Consider the following 6,116-nt stretch of genomic DNA (forward strand, 5'->3'; position numbering starts at 1 on the left):
AAAGTCCGTAAGTGTTCAAGATTTCCTTTGAAAAACACGCAGGAATATAAATGACTAAAACACACTATTGAAGAAAGACAAATACTTTATTCAATTTTACCTCTTTCTCAACACAACTAAGACAATCTGCTAACACACGTTTCTGCTAAACGCCATCTTGTTCAAAGTGTCAAGTTAGCCGTAGTGAAGACGGCAGCTTCCGGTGCAGATTAGTTGCTGAACTTCAAAATAAAAGTCCGAAAGTGTTCCAGACTTCCTCTGAAAAACACGCAGGAATATAAATGATTAAAACACACTTTCGAAGATTGACAAATACTTTATTACATTTTCAGAGCTCAGAGAAAACAATAAACCAAATTAAAGCCAAGCAGCGAAGATGCGAGGCACCATTAGTGATTCTACATTTTCTTATTATTACACATCTTTCCTCTGCCATGGGAGTCTATGGCAGGCCATAGAACCGTCCAGTAAAAAGTTGTGAAATTTGGCACACTGATTCGGGACAGTCCCATAATTAATTTCACCAAGTTGCACCACAGGCAGTCTAGCGCCACCAATGGGTCAAAGTTGGAGTTGCATCCATGCGATTAACTTTTGAACCGTATGCCCGATTTTGAACATCAAGATATAGTTGTAATCCTTGGATGACGGCAAACTCAACGCACCCCATGATGTCAATATCCACCATGTTGGACCTTCCGCCATATTGGATTTGATCAAAAACACTAAAAACTTTTCACAAGTCACAAAATTGGTCAGATTTTCACGAAATCTTGATGATCTACAGACCATGCCTCACAAAAGTTATTCCATTGCGTATTGATATTCGAAAGTGTTGCCCGTTACAGTCAATCGAAATCAAGGCAGAAGATGCCAAACAGGTAGTGAACTCATGTATCTGCAAGTCGTTTACGTATCAACACCAATCTTAGTACATGGCGCAATTAGGAAGAGGCTCAAGAACTATTATCACAGGAAGTAGGCTCATATCTCAGCAACACTTTCACGTATCAAAGCCAAATTTGGTAGATGAACTTGGTACCCCATAATGAGGAAGCACAATCAATTTGGTGACCTTCGACCCCTAGGGTGGCGCTGGAGTTACAGTAAATGAGCTCATATCTAAGCAATGCTTTCACATATTGAAACCAAACTTGATACATCGACTTGGGACCGCATCTTGAGGACAAACAATCAATTTTTAGTCTTTTGAGAACTAGGTCGGTGCTATAATCACAGGAAGTAGGCTCATATCTCACCAATGCTTTCATATATTGAAACCGAACTTTGTACATGGACTCAAGACCCAATCCCTGAGCTCATATCTCAGCAACGTTTTGATGTATGAAGTCCAAACTTGGTACAGGGACATGATAGCTGATTGTGAGGACACGCAAGGAGTGGTGTCATTTGTCCTCTAGTATTGAACTACAAGACGCAAGCCTTTAATTAGAGTTATGTAAAGCTTTTGATGGGACAGTTAGGTTCTGGAGATGTGGTGACAACAGCTGCGCAGAAGGGGCCCAATTAGATTTTTTGTCATGGGGCCCAAAATTCCTGGTGGCGCCCCTGCTCATGCCATGGCAGCGCCATTCTGGTACTTGCAGCTATATTTTCATCCGATTTTGTTGTTTGTGTGAAGATGAACATTAACCTCACCTTCATAAAGCAGGAAACATGGTGAATTGTATACATTTGAGTCGTGTGCTGACGAGGACCAGAAGGCGGGCACATATTACAAGAGTTTTAAGATCATTGCATTGGCTCCCTGTGTGTTTCAGGATTGATTTTAAGGTTGTTTTGTTAGTTTTTAAATGTCTTAATGGTGTTGGGCCTTCTTATCTTTTTGAACTGCTTTTACCATATAAGCCTTCGTGAACCCTGAGGTCCTCTGGTACTGGCCTTTTAACTATTCCCAAGGTCAGGACACACACTCACGGAGAAGCGCCCCCGTCTGCCGTCGGACCTCAGGGCTGCAGAGAATGTTCAGATTTCTAAGAGAAGGCTCAAGACCCACCTGTTTAATTCAGCTTTTCCGTGCCCAGTGACATGTTAGTTTTATTGTGTGTATGAGACGGTGTATCTGGATGTTGTTGGTGGGTGTGTGTCTGTAGGTGTCTGGGGATGTATCTATGTGATGGGGGGTTTGGGGTCAATTGTTTTTAATTGTAAAGCACTTTGTGCTACATTTTACATGTATGAAAAGTGCTCTATAAATAAAGTTTGATTGATTGATAAAAAGGACAAGCTGTGCACACTAAATTTGGATATTTAATTTTATAAATACTTATTACACATAGAGCATCCAATCTGTAAATCTTCTATTAAATTCGTGAAACAAGGACCTTAAGCACTCATTCTTTGAAAGGTACACAACAGAGCTTGAACATGAGCTTCTTCGTTCACCTTTAAACGCAGGACTGCAAGAAAGAATGAGAAGACCTGACATATACTTCGATTGCTTTTATCTTGAAGACCTTCAACAATTAATGTTGAAGGTCTCGTCAGCTGAGCCATCTATTTAATTCAATTCAATTTCATTTATAGTATCCAATCATAACAAGAGTTATCTCAAGACACTTTACAGACAGACTGGGTCTAGACCACACTCTATAATTAACAAATCCCCAACAAATTCTAATAATTCCCCCAAGAGTATAACAGCACAACAGTACAGACCAACACTGTGTTTGTTTTATGTGTTTCATAATGACACAGTTCATAATTTTAATGATTTTTCATTTGTATTTTCGGGTTTACATGACAGACAGTTGAATTCCTGAATACAAATAATAAATCTCCTCACTAGGAGTTCAACAGGGACATTCTAAAACTTATAAAACCCATGAGAACCGTGGAGAGTCAACCCACAGCCGCTCTGTTGCCCTGCTGAAAATGTGAAGCAGAAACGCTTAATGTCAGATAAAGTCCATAATAATTGGATGTTGGATCGATTCTTTGACAGTGTTCAGTTCAGTGGTTATGAGGAGCAATATGAGAGAGACATTTGGTAATCATTGATCATTGTTTAGGTACATTAAACCACGTTAAGCTTTTTCACGTTAAACGTTTTAGAATGTCCCCTTTTCTCGTAGAATTAATGGAATATCCTCTTTCCTCATTGTTTAATCCATTCTCCTCGCATTTTATGTACATCCACCTATATTCGTGAAGTTGGCAGTTTTTAGGAAGTATTGAATGGATCATTTATATCAACTTTTCATCAATCCAATTCAAATTTGAACAGTGAAATGTACTTTAAACATTTACTGACACACCAACGAATACTTATCTTAAAAGTAAAAATAAGTACTTCCAATTATCTTCTCCTACTACTGTGTGTATTTTCAGAATGTGAGTCTGTGTGCTACTTAACTTCCCAGTGTGTCAGGTGTGTCAGAGCAGATCGGTCTCTCGCTCCCCCCTCCTTCTCTCAGTCCGTCTACTGGTCCGTACCTCCAGATAAGATTGAGCATCTTTTCCTTTGGTGAAGCAGGCCTCGGGGTCATATGATCGACCCCTCCGGAGCCTTCTTATTTCAGCGTCATCAGTTCATCACACAATGCTCATCATTTGGGTAGGGCGTGTGGTTTGCTGCTGACTCTTTGGTTTGGCATAGTGCATCTCCAGATGCTGAAGTCCCAACCAGACGCCTAGCACTGGTCCCCCATCCCTTTCCCTCTGGGCCGAGAACTGTAGCCAGACCACAAACCTTTATCGTGTCTAGCTGTGCTGTGATGGTCATTCTTCTGGTAAAGTTTTTCACCGGTCCTGCAGCTGGAGGGGGAGTGAGATGGACCCGACTGACACACATGAGGCGCTGTGTGGCACAAAACAGAACTCCAAAATCAATATTATCACTTGAAAAAACTTCTACTTATTTTAGTGAATATCAAATAAGGAAAAGGAAACACTGTTTTTGTAACTGTTCTCTTTTAGATTATTTTTAACGGTTATGTTCCTGCAAATAGTGAAAGTCAATCAAAACAAAACTGTCTTTAAAGTAGTTTTTTAAATAAAAAAATTATGTGAACACCTTATTTATTAAACACCTTTTTCTAACTGCTACTATATTCCTTCTATTTGAGGCATGACAAACTCATGACTCAAAAACGCAGCACATATAAATGATCTGTTTATTGGTTTTATAACCTGTATGGAAGCAACAAAAAGTTCAATGAATCATTTCTTTAAAAGAAAAAGGAAATTACCAAAATAAAATGTTTTCAACATCAACTTAATTAATAATTTAGTTTTAATCCACAAGTGCATATAATATACTGTATATATAATAACTCAGAGTGCAATAACATAAAGCCCAGTGTCGCTGTGACGGAGCTGGTCGAGTCTCCAGAGGCTGGTCTTACAACGTAAGAGACGTCTCCTGATTCAGCAGCCGATAGAGAAGTCAGCTGGTAAAGTCAGCTACAAAATATAAAAAAAGATCCAGAAATCATTTTGTTTCTATGTTACAAACTGTCAGCTGGTGGAAATGACCGAGTTTGTATGAGACTCCATCAGGGACATTATTCCCAATTACCTTACACACACACACACACACACACACACACACACACACACACACACACACACACACACACACACACACACACACACACACACACACACACACACACACACACACACACACACACACACACACACGAGTGAAATGCTCTCACACACACTACTGAGCTGCTCACTTATCATATCCTGTGCAAAAAGAAAAGAAAAGCAAACTAGGTTGTTTGACCCAGGGGCGATTCTAGGATCTGACCTTTGGGGGTGCTCAGCCCCTAATGAAAAGTTGATAGCAGTTAAGCTAGGGGGGTTTGGGGGCATGCTCCCGTATATATATATATTTTTTTTAAACCCTTAAATCATGACTTCTTGTGAGTTTTGGGGAAAGAAATAGACAGATTGAGATATGCAATTATGACAAACTATCAACAGATTCAAGGCATCTGCTGTGAAAAAAGATGGAAACTACAAAGCATGATTATTGCAGCACACATACCCAGGGGTGTTGGACTGGGGGGAAGGGGACTGAGTGCCCAGGGCCCTCATGTGAGGAGGGCCCAAAAATATGCTAGAATTCATAGCTTTGGCTGTAGGGAGGGGCCCATAGAAAATGCCTTTCACAGGGCCCAGAATTTGGAGCTACACCCCTGCACATACCTTGAATGGTAAAATAAGCCTTAACATATTTTTAGACAAGATTATTCATGTTTTTTTCTGCTGTTGATTTTCAACTTTTTTATCTAATCTAATAATGCCTCTGAACCAGATGGGGAAAACACAACATCTCTTTTTCTTAAGAGCCTAGTCCTCCATGTCCACTTTCTCACCTGGTTCTTCCAGGTCCCTCTCTTTGTCCACTCTCTCTCCATCCTCCTCTCTCTCTCCCCATCCTCCTCTCTCCCTCTATCTCCTTCCCTCTGTCCTATCACTGACAATCACATACAAAACATTTTGTAATCAACTAGAAAATAATCTTCAAATAAAAGAGAAAATAAAACACAGTAGTCCTACCATATACATGTCTTATAGGCTACCTAGCCATTTTCTCCCCTTGTTCATCTTGCTCTCTCTGCCCTTCTCCCTCTCTATTCTCCTCGCTCCTTTGTGTTGTCAACCAGAAGGCAAATGTAATCAACTAATCAACAGAGAATGCATTGTGTAGGCTACCAAAGTAGAGCTGATGAAGGTCCTGCTGCTCCCGAAAACATGTCTTCTTTTATTTGAGCCGCTTGGGTAACTTTTTTTCATTTTGGCGTTTAGACCATTGCCATAACACAAAGGTTTAGACCGTTTAGACTCGTCTTTCTCCGTCTCCGTGTACTTCCCATTTCTCCTGTCACCGTTTGTTTATCTTTGGCGGCGCACTGTGGGACGGACTAGTCCATTTCATTGTGAAAGTAGGGGGGGCTGACCTCTCTGCAGCTGCTGGGGGCGCTGATCTGCAGATTCCCCACACAGTGAAATGATAGAAAACAGAAAAACGCTTCGCAGCACAGAGGATTATTTATATATATTTTTAAGTTAAGTGGCTGCCCGGTTTGCCTGTGTCAAAAACCGCCACTACTTTGAGCACTAAACGATCTCACATTATCACA

Source organism: Perca flavescens, chromosome 14 (genome assembly GCF_004354835.1).
Source record: "Perca flavescens isolate YP-PL-M2 chromosome 14, PFLA_1.0, whole genome shotgun sequence".
Taxonomy (NCBI): Eukaryota; Metazoa; Chordata; class Actinopteri; order Perciformes; family Percidae; genus Perca; species Perca flavescens.